Source organism: Amblyomma americanum, chromosome 11, assembly GCF_052857255.1.
Source record: "Amblyomma americanum isolate KBUSLIRL-KWMA chromosome 11, ASM5285725v1, whole genome shotgun sequence".
NCBI classification, from domain to species: Eukaryota; Metazoa; Arthropoda; class Arachnida; order Ixodida; family Ixodidae; genus Amblyomma; species Amblyomma americanum.
In genome coordinates, this window is record NC_135507.1 from 89,548,818 (window position 1) to 89,566,305 (window position 17,488).

The window sequence follows — 17,488 nt, forward strand, 5'->3', positions numbered from 1 at the left end:
TTGCTATCATTATGCCGGCCTAGTAGGGAGCATTTGTGTGATCGCCATAAGTTGCCATTCTGTCTCCTCAATTAAGGATTGAAGCAAAGAAAGTCCGCCTTTAATTTATCTGCGCAGAGTCGCCCTCCTCCCTGGGGTAGAGTTCATTAGCCGCGTCACAATTGGTAATACTTCGCAGATGGTGAACTGCAGCACTTTCTTGAGAAAATAACGCATAAAATTCCAGTTCAACCGTATTCATTGTGATGAAAGTTTATCTCGATTTTTCACTGGCATTCGGTGGCAACCGCAAGGTTGTTGCTCGTACATTGATTCGGTGCAAATTTCATATATATTTCAACTGACACACACGACAAGAGAGGTGTCTAACCTGGGTGCGCTGCCGTTACCCCGTTCCATTGAATGTACAATTGCGCGCAAAACTTGGTTTGCATTGATGTTATTTAAGCACAACTTTATTTTGCGCCAGTTTCTCTGCCTTAAGGACTTACGCGTAATATGCAGTGGGCTGCATACAACTCGTAATTCGTAGCCATTAGGAGTTGCAACTATGCATTTTGTTTTTGTATAGACTTCTGCAACGTGCCCGTTTGTGTGTTCAATATTTATAGCAAAGGTGATGTCGTTTTTCTTTCATATTTACGGCATTTATTGCAATTTTCTTCAAGTTTTCATTGTGTGAATTTTATATGTTTGGTATATGTACTTATCCTCGTGGTTGGATTTTTGTGCAGACTTATTTATTCTAGTTATCTTCCAGTTGTGCGTAGCTTTTTTTTTTCAGCGAAATTTATTGCCCAAGGGCATTAATGATGGGTGAAGGTGTGATGAATGATGTAAAAGAGATTAAATGCATGGAAAAAGGTTAGCTGATTTGATGAAGTCCAGTAGAGAACGATGGTACGGTCCCTGCATCCAGCGCAATGTATGAAGCAGGATTGCTTGGTGAAAGACCTGCTACCACCAGGTGCCGGATCCTTGTAGGCTTGAGAGCTGGGCAGCCCCAAAGTAAGTGATGAACGCCGGCCTCAATGTCCTCGTGTTTACATATCGGACACCCTGGCCGAGAAAACAATTCTCGTTACTTAGGCCACTTCCGATTGATGGCTGGTGTGAGGGCAACCCCGACCCGGATCCTCCTAAGCGCAACCTCCTCTGCATGGGTAAGACCGCGGGGAGGGCTACCGCACACGGAGGGATGAGAGCACGTGTGCGGCGCCGGAGGAGTTACTTTCTTGATGAAAGGAGGGTAAAATTGTCCAAATGAAGGAGACGAGGCGGTGATGAGTTTGTATTCGCAAGCCGGGTCGCTAAATCTGCCTGGCTTTGATAGGTCAGCCTACCCCGTGGGACCCACTCACTATGTACTGGCTGCGGGATGCGTGCCGCGAGGCGGTGGATGTCTTGACATATCGTGGGACAGCGGCTAACCCGTCGTAGGAACCGGACAACTTGAAGGGCTTTGGTGTGGATGACAACGCGGGCCGCAGGGAGCATAGTTATGTCGGCCACAGAGCACAGCGCTTCTTGAACTGCAACGAGCTCAGCACAAAAGGACGAAGGGGGTTCCGTAAGCTGAAACCAAGAGGTTTGATTCAGGGCAGGTCGGCACGGGCAGTAGATAGCTCTTGTTGCTTTGCAGTCTTGTATGCTTGCGTCTGCGTAGACAACAATGGATCCTTCAGGCAGGCAAGCATCTTATTCCTCAAATTTCTGGCGAAGCAACGATGCCGGATGAGCAGATGTTGGTCGGCGATTATCTGTTGGCTTGTTGTCGTTGAGTTGTACAAACTTGCATGCGCGAAGAACTGGCGTTGGCGGCTGAAGAATGAAGTGTGACGTTGCATAAGTCCTCAGTGCATGCGTAGAGTGCGATAGACGACTTAAGGCTGCGCGCATCACGACGCTGCTGCACCAGCTCATCAATGGTATAGAGCTGCGCATTCTCTTGTAAAGCTATGACCGGTGTGATGCGTGGAGGGCACGTAATGGTCCTCATAGCCTCTGGATTCACGGCTTCAAGGCGATCCCATTGGGCTCTTGTAAGATGTTGAAACTGGGCTTGATAAACAATACGTTGCTGCAGAACTGCCCTCACCAATTGCCGTGCAAAGAACGAGCCTGCGCCACCAGGTTTTTTTCTTGCTTTATGCATTATTGCCTTTTGTAACCAATTAATTTTTTCTATGCAACACTGCCATCAATAATGACACGTGGGCCGTGGGGGTATCGGAAATAAATGAATAAATAGGTTTCTCAACACAGGCATAGTTGTAAGCGCAACTTTCACCTAAGTTGGACGGGCATGTTACAGCAGCGTCATCGCTGCATGTATAAGAATTTCAAGTCACTGCTTACGGGATAAAACTCCGTGAGTGGTGCTCACTCTACTTTCTATTCAGTATACCGGGACCATATCGGTAGGCCTCCTTTAAAATCGCTTATCAAAATGCGTTTACTACCTGTTCGTCAGTGCGACAAATACGTGCAGCTTACTACCCGCGGCCAGAAGGAAGACTTATGTGTCGTGTTACCTTGTAAAATGTGCTTTCCATCGGCAGTGCTTAATTAACAAGGCATATCACGCTCGGGTTGTGGGTGAAATGCAATGCAAAGCCAACCAAACCGGCGTCGCAATCCTCATTATTTCGGTAGATAAGGTGAACACAAGTCCAGTTCCGCTTGGGTATGCGTGCCTGCGTCGTCCATTCTCCCAACCTCTCCTCAACCTCATTTCCCTCGTGATAGATGCAGAGATCTTCCGAGAACTCTTCGTTGACACTACTGGCCCGATCTTTTCAGGACCGTTCATGATTATCGCTCTGTACCGTGCCTCATCTCATTCCTTCCTCGTCTCTCTTCCTACGGTATCCAAGAATAACAGGTAATCCTTATTTGTCATTTTATTTTTTTTATAATCATGTGTATGGCGAGGATCTTGGCTCGTGTCAGAGAATTTCAGCATAGCGCACACCGTTACCGAGTAACACGTACCGCTCTCCACTAGTGCCAGTGCATACGCGCAGACAGTGTCAGGAGCGACAGGTGGCTCCTGAGGGCGATGTGGGCATGCTCATTGATTGTATTGGTGCCGGCGCAGGCTATGATAAATGTCCCTCTCACATCAAATGGTGCCGGAACAAGATGACTGGCGACAGAGCATGAGCGCCCACCTCGCCTCCACACTCGTTGAAGATTCAATTATTCCTGAGCATTCTAAGACACAAGGAAGGTTTGCTGTGTAGGAAGGCTTTGTGTGTGTGTGTGTGTGTGCGCGCGTGTGGGTGTGCGTGCGTGCGTGTGTGTGTGCGCGTTCGTGCGTGTGCGCGCGCGTGTGTGTTTGTGCGTGTGTGTGTAATAACTGAAAGACAAGACGCCGCCACATCTTAATTCTTTTTATTCAAAGTCACCACACAACAACGATGCCCACAGTCGCATTAAACCCTTCACTTAAGCTCTCAACCTTAGTAGTGCGTGCGTATTATATGCTCGCAGTTTAGCTCATTTCTGAGTTGCAGTCTGCCGTGAAAGACTGAATTTTTTTATGTGGAACCTTAAGTGGCTCTTATAATCGACGTGACATCATATCCAGGCATGCACATGAAATTGGGTCACGACATATTTTCAAGATGAACGCTTCAGGTTTTGCGCGACCAGCGCTCACAAAGTTTTTTCGTTTCTTTGTTTACCGAACATACACCTTTAAAAAACCAAAAATCTTAGTTTGGAAATATGTAGCATTTGAGGCCGCTAAAATATCTGAAAACTTCCTATTCCTGGCACTGGTTAATTTTTGCAGCTGTAGACGTTAAGAACCTGTAGATCTCTGGGGTCTCCGTGCTCTATCAGGCACCAAGTCTCTGGAACCGTAGCTTGGAGGCAGTGTGTGGGTAGGGTCGAGACACACTCCAATGAAAGGAGCTCGCCACTCAGGAAAACATTGACAGCCAGTCCGGCAGCCCAATCCTCTTAGCAGCGGGTCGCACTGGTCCATGAAAGAAAAACAAATGTATAATTAGGGTTTGCACGTGTGAGAATATATCAAACACATAATCTGTGACTCATTTAAGAAGTGTTCGCTTCAATAAATACCATGCGGGCCTGAAACCCATCCAGCGTTAATGTCACAAAGATGAGAAATAAATTACGGCTTTTCAGCAAAGATCAACGCAGAACTGCACGTAAACAATGCGGCGCTGCTCAGGTGCTCGCGTGGATGTGGGGGTGAGGAGTTCGGGGTAGGGGGGGGGGGGGTCGTAACAGCTGGCGACGCGGATGTTAAAATTGAATGCAAACAAAAGTTTTCAAAGTATTTCGCGATATGGCAGTGCACCAGTGATGTCATCCAATCGTTAGCAAAAACCGTGTAGATCCGGGTAGAGAATGTGGGAATATGGAACTTTATTTAAAAGCCGATATATTTCTAAACAATAACAACATACAGGGTGTTTCAGCGAACACTTTCAAAAATTTTCAGACATAGGCTTTCTGGGGCAGAAATATGGATTTTGTGGCAATGTACTACCAGAGCTGGCGGACACCATCAAAGCAGATGAATCTTCTTTAGTGGTGAGTTGAATAACTAATTTTAATAATTAATTGTTTAACTAGTAGAGTTAGGCGCCTAATCGCAATCAGAAATTTGTAGCCAGTCCTTAATAATAGCCACATGAGTTTTTGGAATTTTGAAAACGTGATTGCCCTCTCCGCAGTGCCTATGGATATGCAGTACAACTGTACGGTAAGAGAGCACTCAAATAAAGAAAATGGCACAAACGCCGCTTTGTTTGGTCCTCTCTGTCTTTTTTAGGTGGAAATAAACACTGATTTGATTTTGAAATAGAGTCTAGCATTTCTGCATTAACTTCCCGCTTTAGTTTAGGCTAGCTGATCACCTGACTGTGAGGGCGAGGTGAGTAAAAATCAGTAAATGTTCGTTGCGCTTTAACGCCCCAGAGCAACTCAGGCTTTGAGGGGCACACTTTGCTCTTATAAAAGTACGCACCAGCTACTTTATATAACTGGCGGCGCTTAGCATGTTTAGTAGAAAAAAGGTACCCTTTTATATTTCTTGCTAATCAGGTGTTGAAATAAGCCTTGTAGTTTAAACCCATCGGCGGCCTACAAGCCTCTTTTGCCGAGAGGCTTTCACTGTAAGGATGTTGTGACAGCTAGCGACACGAGCTCGCATCACACAAACACGACTGTGGCCGACATTCGATCCAGTGTGGAGTTCGTTTAAAAGGTTTCAAACTATTAGCGAGACTTTTCAGCGTATAAAACTGCGACGGAAGAAGAAATGTCTATAATACGCGTTCCCTTAACGCGCTAATTGTCGGCTTTGTGTAAGTGAATAAATTTAGTATACAACTTTAAGCAATTGCTTCTTTTTTCACTGCATTTAAAAGTAATATCTAGAGAAAGCGTCAATTTTGGAAGGATGCGTTCGGAACGCTGCATTACAGATTACACGCAATCTGGCTTTTGTTCAACCAACGTCGTTGAACAAGCACGTCAACCCATGAGGACACCTTCTTTGAAAACTCGAGCATTTTTTGGCCTTATACAGTCCCGTTGCCAGGCGATACAGTCACGAATGGGAACAGGCATCTTAAAGCGTAATGTGCCTTAAATAAGCATCGATATATCGATCATACCCTTCTTAGGCAGTACCGGTGCTCATAAAATGGATTTCGGGGAGGCGCTGCGCTGAAATAGAAGCACAGAAACGTAATGAGATCTATAAGTGGCGCTTGAATTCTAGAATTTGCGGCGCTTAGCGACTCACAAATCAGACAGGGAAACAAATATGTACTCGAATAAAAAAGGTAATTCGAGCAAAAAATATCGCACGAATTGAATCGAAAAGCACGCCTTGTATTCGCACAGAAAAAAAACAGTGCCACCAGAAGGCCAATGTTGTTCCGCTGTTTCGCGCTCGCATTCCACGTCGCGCGCAGAAAGTGGCGGCTTGGCGAAAAAAAAAAGGCTGCAAAACTTTTCAGGTTCCACAACAAACTGACCACAGTATCTTTGTGAAAACCTGTGTTGAACTGAGAGACGCCTGTGCTTCGTTTCATCCACGCCGTGGTCCTGCGCGTCTGTTGAGTTGCGTCCACGATGTGGTCTTTCTATTTTCGCATTGTTAAATGTGGATACCAGCCAGTTTCTCTCTCGAAGCGCTTCCCATATGAGCCATCCCTCTGCGCAGAGACAGACAGGCTGCACCCATACTACACACAAGCGCAAGGTGTTCTATCTGGATAGTACCCCGCACCGAATCCACAGAGCAGCTCACAAGGTACACTTCCACACGGAATCAGCTTCATTTGCCAAGAAAACTCAAAGCGCTAAGGACGGGAGAAAGTGAAAGGAGACACACACGCCAGCGCTACTAACAACGGAAAGAATTTTATGGCGAAAGAGCAATATATGCCTATGGGCAACACCCACAGCATAACAACATAAAAGATAAAACCAGTAGCAAGGTTCTGCGCATGCTCAGCCATCGAGGAATCTGATGTCTACTCTTTTACATTGGGCAGGCAGGACATTGCCTGAACGATAGGGTACGAGAGCATAACAGACTTAAAAGAGAAGGCGGAAGAAAAAACTTACCTGACCACGTGGCCACATGCAAGTGCACGGCGAACATTGACAAAAGCACGGTTCTAAGAAAGCAGCAGCATCAGCGTGTGCGCGAAATGTATGAAGCCTATCTAATTCGTTGCAGAGGGAAAACCTGTGTCAGCGCGCCCTCCATAACGCTGAAAAGAAAAGAGATTAGATTCCTCGACAGCTGAGCATGCGCAGAACCTTGCTACTGTTCTTATATTTTATGTTTTTGTAGTGTGGGCGTTGCCCATGGGTATATATTGCTCTGGTCGCAATAAAATTCTTTCAGTTGTTAGTAGCGCTGGCGTGTGTCTCCTTTCACTTTCTCCCGCCCTTAGCGCTTTGAATTTTCTTGTCATGAACCAACTGGCCCGGCTGATTCCCCTCTTGGTTCATTTTCCAGCATCTTAGTATAGCATCGATTATAGACAACAACAACAAAAAAAACAACGGGGAAACTCTCGTACATAGCTTGTAGCCGTATAGCTTCGACTGGGTGCATGGCAATGAGAATTTACTGCCTTATTACACGTAATGATAAGCAACTTGAATTACAGGGCGGCACCCTCGCAGTGATTTAGGATTATATTGCTTGCAATCCTACCTAGTACTTGGGGAAGAGATTCCGAAGATAATCAGCCTATCTCAGCTAAACACGTCATTCAGGCGCACTTGGCACCGGATACGTTGCTCGAATTTCATCAAGATGATGGGTAGGAGGTGCCGATATACTTTGCGATATCCTTCGGGAAATCTCAGTGACCTAACTGCCCTGAATATGAAGAGCTGCTTAAGAATGTCTCCCTGAAACTCGCAAAAGATCGCGTAGAACATTATACAGCGTCGAAAATGTCCCGTGTAAGTTCCCAAAAGGAAAATTATGGAGCGATTTCTTTCTTCACAGCCGAAGGCCTGGCTTGAATGCATGACGCTCTTTGCACTTTGAAGCAAGCAAGGCGGATGTGAATTATTTATTTTTAATATGCCACCTGCGTTTTTCCACTCCTGCATGAATTAAGGCTTCTACAGCGACTTCGCGTTCGAAATGATGAGTCAGTGACGATTAAACGTTGAGCTATTAACAACTGATATTGACGCTGTTATTTTTCATGCCATAGTTGCGGTATATGCGAATAATTTTACTTTTCGTGTACAAGATATTCATTTCCTAGATTTTATAGCACTGGGATAACGCATGTTCCATAGGGTACACAATCCGGGCCAGAGGGAATAGCGCCCTCTCCGGGCGATTCCTCCTAGTTGATCGGGCAGGACGACGAGCTTCGCCACTGATTGTGTGCGTCTGCCTCACCCGCACGTGAAGGAAACTAGTTTTGCACGCGCGCGCTCGTTCTTTCTGGCTCGCGCTTCGGCGCCGTTGTGAGAGGAGCTCGCTTCGCGCACTCTATGCTCCCTCCGCTCGTGCATGGACGCCGTTGTGAGGGAAGAGCGTGCCCGCTCCAGGTTTGTCCTCGCGCTTTGACACTGCTGCGAAAATTTTGCGCGCGCTTTCGAGCTTTATAGCGGGAGCAGCTCGTGTGCGCGGCGTAAAGCAAATAGTCCAAAGGGTGCTGTTTTCGTCACGCCCTACTTATTTGACCAGAGCACATAACAATGTGGTGTACGAAGTGAAAACCGAAACTAAATCTTACCTTCGAATGAAACTGCGACACGAATGGGTTTCGCGTTTTTTTTTTTTGTTCTTCGGGTCTTCAAACTGTGCTAGCTCAGCTTGATCTGCTTGCTTCCGCCGTGCGTGCTGGTGACACGGTTCTGCTACCTTTTTCTTTTCCCTTTCCGCGGTGTTTCGATGGCTTTGGCGCTAGGCTGCTCACCCCGGTTTCACAGATTTAATCGCGGCGCGCTTAGATTTGTGCGAAATACAAATGCGCATTTCCTGACGTCGGTGCCCACTACTGAATCCCATTCTGTCGAGCTTTCTGAGTTTTAGCATGGGCGTGCGGCTGACACGACCATTATGGTAACGCATTGCCGTTCCCCCCAGTGTCGCGTTTGCCTAGCCGCTTCTGCCGTATGGTCGTATTTACAGCAGATGGCGTATTTACCATACAGACATCCAAAAATAATATCTGTTAATCTGGAGCCTTTCAAGAACGGCTTTGCGCACAATCTACATTCAGCCATAGGACGTTTACCCGCCGCGGTGGCTCAGTGGTTAGGGCGCTCGAATGCTGATCCGGAGTTCCCGGGTTCGAACCCGACCGCGGTGGCTGCGTTTTTATGGAGGAAAAACGCTAAGCCGCCCGTGTACTGTGCGATGTCAGTGCACGTTAAAGATGCCCAGGGGGTCGAAATTCTTCCGGAGCCCTGCACTACGGCACCTTTCTTCCTTTCTTTCACTCCTTCTTTTATCACTTCTCTTACGGTGCGGTTCAGGTGTCCAACGATATATGTGACAGATACTGCGCCATTTCCTTTGCCCAAAGACCAGTTATTATTATTATTATTATTATTATTATTATTATTATTATTATTATTATTATTATTATTATTATTATTATTATTATTATTATTATTAATATTATTATTATTATTACTTAGGACGTTTAAATCAAAAACCACTTGCACGAGTCAGCTATGATGCGCATCGACGGGGCACGTAACACTACTGCGCGGCCGCCCGAGGTCTACAGTCGGTGGTCTGTAATCTGCACAGCGACACTGCTACCGCGTGTATACGACACAAGGTTAGTTCACATGTGGAATCGTGTCTGCCATCTTCGCCTTCGCAGTTGTATGCGCTGCTAGTTCGCGTGGTGTCGGCCGAGCAAGTGCACTTATGTTAAGTACCAGCCAGCGCACTCTCCTGTTGCCGCAGGTGATGGATCATTAATACTATTTTTTAATCAACACTGCAACGCTCGATACTGCCCCGGCACTTCGCATTGAATGATTACTGCCACCTGGGTAATTCCTGTTGACAGAACACGCGGCAGTAAGCAAATGCGTCATTTCAGGGAAGCCCACAAGTCAAGTGAGACGCTTCCCCGCCGTTAGGCAACCATGGTGCCGCGTGCCCCTTCGATCACCGCGTAAAAACTGCCCACCGATGGACATAAACGGCGCACTGTGCAGTCGTCAAGCTGTGCTCGCATCCGCCGCTCCCGCGAGGAATCGGGCGCGAGCAGCACGCCGGGATAGAAAGCGCGCGCCCGATGCTTCATTATTCCGCCGCTATGGGAGGAGCACGGCGCTGTCGTCGCGCGGCAAACTTCAGGCCGGGGTCCCTATTACGCCGACTGGAAGTGTGCGAAAATAGTTTATATTATTGCAATGAACAAGACCGTTGCTGTACTTATACACGACATAGTACCAGGTGATGTGATTAAGAATGTCAACATTTATCACAATTAACTTCAAGTGCCAAAACACTACTTAGAGAGGTCAAACTGGCTCACTGGTTTGTGTTTAGCTTGACCTTGGGCAAGCCGTGAGTAAATAAATAAAAATAAATATTGCCATTACTAGACTTCCAAACTGCGGCAGCGCGAACAGACTAATTTCGCTGGCCACTGAAAGAGCGCATCATGCTATCAAAGCAGCCGATCACGTTTCGCGTTAAATTGCAGCACACACTTGAGCTGGACATTGCGCATCGTGTTCTTCATCAACTAATACTAATATCAGACTTATATTCGTGCTTTGAGCAATGTGGCGCTAGTGACGGAGAGATGTGCACTGTATGCGTTGGCGTTCAAAACACTGCCGCAGAACCGAAACACTGAAGCATAAGCCGCCAGCGTCCTTTCGGGAAACTGGCGTCCGCAATGAAAAAGAGGCGCATAACTGTCTCCCTGAGTCAGTGGACACCCCAAACGCGTTAAACAGGTGCGTGGCGTTGGTGTCCACCTGCAAAAAAGCGGTGCTTTCGCACTAGCCTTTGGCTCTGGGTCCAAGAAGTTGTATTGTATTTCATAACGTCTATAAATTAATAAATAAATAAAACCTTTCGCGCTTAGCAATTCTAAACCCACCAGCCCATATTTTTGTAGCGAAAGCTACATTGTAAGGCGGAAGCCATAGTAGCCCCATTAGACGAAACTCTATCGGTGACCGTCGTTGCTGAGTCCGAGAGATGGTCCGAAAAAAGATGGCGTCGCGACAGCCGGCGTCTAGCCACCGAGGCGACGAGTGCAACCACGGCGTGCACAACAGATGCACCGTGCACGCAGTACGCACAATGTGCAAGCCTGTCTGGGCTATTCTGGAGCTCTGTATAAAGGTTGGGCATTGAATATAAAATAGAAATTGCCTCGAAGTTTTTTATTTTGTAGAGACAGCTACATTACGCGTGCATTTCGAGCCTTCAGCGTGGCCACCACGTGGTCGCCGTGGCTGGTCACTTGGTGCGGAGTAGCTGCCGGGCGGTGTGGCGCACCGGCGAAACAGAGGGGGGGGGGGGGGGGGAGAGTGAATTCAGGTCCAGGGACGAAGATGAAGAAGGAACGCCCATCTAAACGGAGCGGCGAAAGACTGACTTTGCAGTTCGACTGAGCGAGTTCCACTCAGCCAGCTATAGCTATCGCGTAACTCCAGGTTTAACCAGAGCTACACCACAGCCATTTTTCGCAGTTTTTTTTCCTTACCATCGAGTCTTCATCAGACCCTTTACATAAAATGACAGAAAAATGTGCTGTACAAATTTGCAAAATGACGGTTCTGAATTTGTGGTAGTTGGGAAATTGGTAGCTAATCGCGCTTCTGGTGGCTTCGGAACATAGCAAATGCGACAGGCTTCTTCTTAAGACGAAGCACCCGAGTAACAGTATATACAAGAGAGGTCAGAAGAATACAGCTTACGTTGCCTGCAATGCGCTACTACTCTGACCAAATGCAAAAGATACAAATCAAACGAGGTAATAAACTAAATAATAAAAGGCGATGTCAATATAAAGGGTAATGAATGTTCATTTTATCGACTTTCGCTTTTTCTGCGATTGCTTTGACTCATCCCTTAAGCATATCGTAACGAACGAAGCAGAATACTTGTTTTTTTTATGAATGAATCTTGAGCAGTGTAACAAAATTCTCGAATTTGTTTATATACACGTATAAAGTTTTAAAAGTTTTTTTCCCTGGATTTTACATTTTATTTACGTCATTACTGCGCATCTGAAGGAAGAGCTAATAGCTATTGTGCGCATAACAGTGCTTTGCGAACATTCTGACATAAAAAAGACTAATGCACTCCCCGCTTACTTATTTAACTATCCGGAAATGACCTTGCAACTGTGTAAATTTCAATTACTCAACCAATACGCTAGCTTGCTCAAGCTAAAGTCCAATTCTGGAACTCACCTAAAAATTCCGGTGTCTATGCTAAGGTGGGTAACATTTTATGCATAACATATGATAAGCCTTCAAATTCCCGCGGCCCTCCCGTAATATTGCCTAGCTCCAGAACGCTGGGTACTGCATTCAGGATGTTATAGAAGAAGGCAGGCGTCGCGGTTTACAGTTAATAAAAAAAACTCTACAGAAATGCTAAGAATTCATTTCGCCATTACAGATTCCAACAAGGGCATACTTACTCGACAAAAATTGTGAAGAGAAAAAGTGGAAAAAGAGCAACATAGTTCATTTCGGAGGGAAGATGCATACACAGATCCATACGACGTCGATATAACCATTTCGTGAGGCTGGCCGTGCACCAGCATGTGTGTCACTTGCAATCTGTGCAAAGGTCACTCTGTATTCGATTAACTCTCACGTCATAGCATTCAGAGCCTGGGCTACGTGTGGCGTACCGATGATTATAGTAGATGAACAGCGTTTCGCATTCATGTATTCATAATACAGAGATGAAATAGGTTTCTTCCGAGATATGTTTTCTTAATTTCTGCCACCATCTGCGATACCGCATTATTATTATGCATCATTGGAATACCTTCTAAAAAAGGCCACTGCTTTTATTGCGGTAATGCCATGTTGGAAAAGACCTAGAAAAACATACAAAGCCAGGAAGAACGGGACATGCGCTGACTATCAATTTCTGGGTTTTTTTTAAAGGATCAAACTTTTATGTGCAAATCAATAAAACACAGTCCTCAGCAAGTGCCAGAGCTTTTGTGCGTCCAAAAGCTACTCACTCATAGAAAACGCTTCAGAATTGTATCCGCAGGGGTGTCCAGCTCTCTGCCAAATATACGAAAGCCCGGCCCGAAACCGGTCCAGATATTTTCACTGGTGCTCAGAGCGAAAAAGATAGCTTCCAAGTGCGCATCCCAATGACTGTGCGATCTCGCATATGCGCCCAGATGCGGCTTGATATCTCGACTTGGGTGCTTGCTCACATTCGACTGGGGATGGTGGCACGTAGCTTTCAGCTCCCAGACGCCCACTTCTGCGCACGTACCACGGAAAACGTTTTGAAGTCAAATACGTGGGTTTGTCTGCGATCAGCAGCCCGGGGAAGACGTAGCAGCAAAGTAATTCAGACAGCTTTGCCAGGATCTCCCAGGCAGTCGCTTTACTTGAGTGGCTCGAATTCTGTTGTGATCCCACTCAAGTGTGGCGTGACTATCAGCACGTATTTGTGCCCTCTTTTGCTGCGCGGCAGCGGCCCCCAGAAATTTCGACCAGGTCGGATCGAAATTATCGGAGCCCTTCACTACAGCGTGCCTCATAGACTGAGTCGCTTTGGGACGTTAAAGCCTCATAAACCAAACCAAACCAAACCTGCAAACAGCACACCAGGATCGCCAATGGTTTGTTGCTTAGGAAGGGCTGGAGTAAGCGAGGTGCCTTTCCACTTCTCGGCCATCTATATTTGCAGACATGGCATGTTTTTACGTACGTAGAAACATACGTCAGCCTACTCCCTTACAAAAATTTTTTAGACTTTCTATAGACTGTCCACAGACTTCTGTGTATGAAGTCTATAGACTTTCTATAGAATACTACCAGAGAGCAGTCTATAGGCATTAAAGACGCCGTACACAGTCTATAGACAATGTATAAATTTATGGCCATTCTCTTTTAGTAGACTTTTTTCTATAGTCAGCCTATAGAGTGTGAAGAGGAAAAATAAATATCTATAGGAAGACAAGAGAGCCTATAAGAAGTCTATAGACTGCTATAGACCGTTTTTATAAGGGCATTCCCGGCCGGGTAGCGAACCGACAAAGCTTCTTCCACGTCTTTAGAGAGCTCCCGCGACCGTCGGCGTCGCGTGATAGTGCCGCATAGCGACGAGTCGCAGTTTGTGCGGAATAACGGCTTTGAAACACTCATCTGAGGCCTCTTTGCCTGGCACGTAATAACAATGCCCCGTCAGGGTCCAGTATGAAGTTCTACGACTCACTCTCCTCAATAACAGTGACAGTAGACTTAGCGTAGACCACACCACTAGTGGCTTAAATGCAGTGTTGTAGGCGTTGCCGAAAAACAGTAACTAAATACGTTACTCGTTACGCTAGAAAAAAGGAACGCGTCACCGCTCTACGTTACCTAGAAAAACGATAACGCGTTATCGTTACCATTACCGAAAAAAAGTACCGCACGTTACTTTGCCGTTACTTCATGGCCATTAATTTTAATCAGTCCTCGAATAAGAACTTACGATGACAATTTTGTAAAGCTCACATTTCACATAAAACTTCTAGCCCGAACACGGCTTTATGCGAAATTCAGATTTAACGAGAATATTTCGCACAAATGTGCAGCAGCTTAGCAATGTATAGTGGCCTAAAGTTGCCTGTAGAGTTACATGTGAAGGCTTGGAACTCTGTGGCACGTGGTGAAGCCGTGTTCTGAATGTGACATTAAACACAAATTGACGCTTCATCATCAATTGTAACTTCATAAAAAAACATCGCTGAACTCTCAACAAATTTAAGGTAATTCTGAAAAATTTGTTGTTCCAACATGCTCGGCATGCATCCCCTCTTCAGAGAGTTGTGTGTGGGAGTGGTTTAAGGAGGGGAGGTCGGTGAAGGCAAGTGTGTGACTGCGTGTTCCTGAGCCAATTTTGTGCAATGCATCTATTGTCTTTTTTGTTTAGTTGGGTGCGTCTTCAAGGGCAGGTGTTTTCTGGCATGCATTCGAGCTGCAACAAGGGTCGTCGAGAGCACATGTACATTTTGTTTATTTACAACATCTTTTAAGGGGATCTGCGTTTTTTTCCTAAATAAAGGGGGTGGAGTGGGTCACAACGGGAACAAAAAGTGACTAGTAACGTGACACCTCACGTTACCGAGAAATATTAACGTAAGTACGTTACCCGTTACACTTCCGAAAAGGTAACGAGTACGTTACTAAGTTACCGAAAAAAGTAACGCGTTACCGTTAGCGCCGTTACTTGTAATGCGTTACCGCCAACCGTGCTTAAAAGCGCAATTTCGTCTGACTGGTTAGAGGGTCCGTCTCTTCAGTAAGAATATTGATCAACTCCTGAAAACCTGTCTTCCTTTTCTTTTTATTTATTTCTTGATACCCTCAAGGTAGAAACATTACTGAGGGGAGTGGGTTAATACAACGATATCGGTAAGCAGAGGAAGAATTTCACGATACAAGTAACAAATATCGTGAACGTCTGCAATATAAGTGTAACAGCGTTAATCGTGCGTGAATACCGCAGGATCAATGGTTACAACCTAATAGACAGTTCCTATTTGTAATGTCAAATGTCAGAGTACACATAGAGCAGCAGAAATACAAATGAAAGAAACAAGGAAGGTGATCCGTTATACAGTAACAAAACTTGCTAGTAACTTTATTATATATATTGCGTATAGTCGCCTGAAATATTGAAGGTCGGGTAATCATGGCAACAACGGAGGGAAGGCGATTCCAGTCTACTGCTGTGCGGGGAAGGAATGAACCGGAAAATGTTTTAGTATTGCATATAAATGTGCCAACATTGCGAATGTGCTCCAAACGTGATGGCACATATGAACCGGCAATCAGCAGTTCATCGTGCAGGATATTGTGATAAAAAAAAAAGTTCTTAGTAAACACAGATAGCCGTGCGAGGTTACGACGGGATGCTAGTGATAACAGGTTAAGGTTAGCATTTATTGTAGATATGATCGATGTGCGGTTAGAGTTAGAGCACATGAAGCGAGCTGCATTGTTTTAAAGCATTTCGATCTGGTTAATCAAGGATTTAATACCTGGTCCCAAATTGACGGCCCATACTCGAGTTGTGAACGAAAAAGTGTTTCATATAAGAGAAGCTTATTGTCAGCAGGGGCTGCATGAAAGGTGCGCTTTAAGTATCCTAGCATGCGATTAGCTTCGCGGATGATGAAATCGACAGTTTTCTAGTGGACGTTAGAAGTGATATGAATGCCCGGATACTTCTAGTTAATGACAGATTGAAGAGCAATATTATTGAGGTGATACGTAGGCATGTCGCTAGTTGTTCGAGGTATGCGCAGGAATTTACATTTCTTAACGTTAAGAGTTCTTTGCAATATCTTGCACCATGAGAAAATATTGTTAATATCTGTTTGTATTGCGCGTATGTCCACATCTATTGTTATTTCGCCGAAAAGAACACAGTCATCAGCAAATAAGTGAATAAATGAGGTAACGCAGTTTTTTTTATTAAAAAGTTTTTCATGAGGTGGAAAAAGGGGAAGGAATGAGAGAGAATGAAAGTTAACAGAAGGAGTTGAAATCCAGGGTTCGACGGAACCCCGTTTGGTCGGGTATGTTCATGGCGGAAAATCTTCAAGCGCCGACCAATCGTTAAAATGATGACGTTTCGGCCCCGGCTTACGGGGGCCTTGTTCACAATGAAAGAAAGACAGGAGTGAAGGTGAGTTATATATGTTTCATGGTGTACCATGAAACCTATATAACTCACCTTCACTCCTGTCTTTCTTTCATTGTGAACAGAAGGAGTGAAGACCCGTTGCGGTGAGGTAGACGCAGAGGTTGCTGATGAAACGATTGTTCATAGTCTACTGCACATAGTCACATTCGCGGTTCCCCCACATGCTCACCTCACTGAGGAGCCGTTTTCTAATAGCAGCCGCCGATGGGCACGTCCACCTCAAGTGCCGCACATCACAAACGTCCGGTGCAGCACTACAGTGAGGGCACCTGTCAGTTGCTGGCAGATCTTTCGCACGCCACCGATGATGGACAGATGGTGTCAGAGCCGCCCCTGCCTGAATTCGGCACACGGATACCTCCTCCTGCCGAGTAAGACTAGGGGGAGAGAATGCGGGCACGGAGGAATTAGAGCGCGTGTTCTCTGGCGCATAACTTCGAAATCGGGAACATGGGAGAGGAACGGATCTGGGGAAAGAGGGGACGGTGGCGGATCGTTTGATCCCTTACAAAAATCAGCATTGCCATTTCGTTGACCAAATGTTGACATCTTATAGAATCAACAACTAGTTAACAAAAACAAAATGTTTGTTGACTGCAGTCAACAGCAATCAATAAAATTTATATTACACTTTGCCAACACAGTCAGTGCCATTGACTGCAATCAACGGTTATCAACAAAATTTACACTTACCTTGTCAACAAAGTTGATGCTGTTGACTGCATTCAACGGGTATCAACAAAAATTATGCTTAACTTTGCCAACATTGTCAGTGCCATTGACTGCAGTCAACAGGAGTCAATAAAATTTATATCAAATTTTGCCAACACTGTTAAAGCCTTTGACTGCAGTCAACGGTTGTCAACAAAATTTATATTTATCTCGTCAACAAAGTTGATGCTGTTGACTGCATTCAACGGGTACCAACAAAATTTATGCTTAACCTTGTCAACACTGTCGATGCTGTTGACTGCATTCGAGAGGTGTCAACAAAATTTATACTCTACTTTATCAACACTGTCAATGCTGCTAACAAAAATCAGTGAATGTCAAGATTTATATTTACCTTGT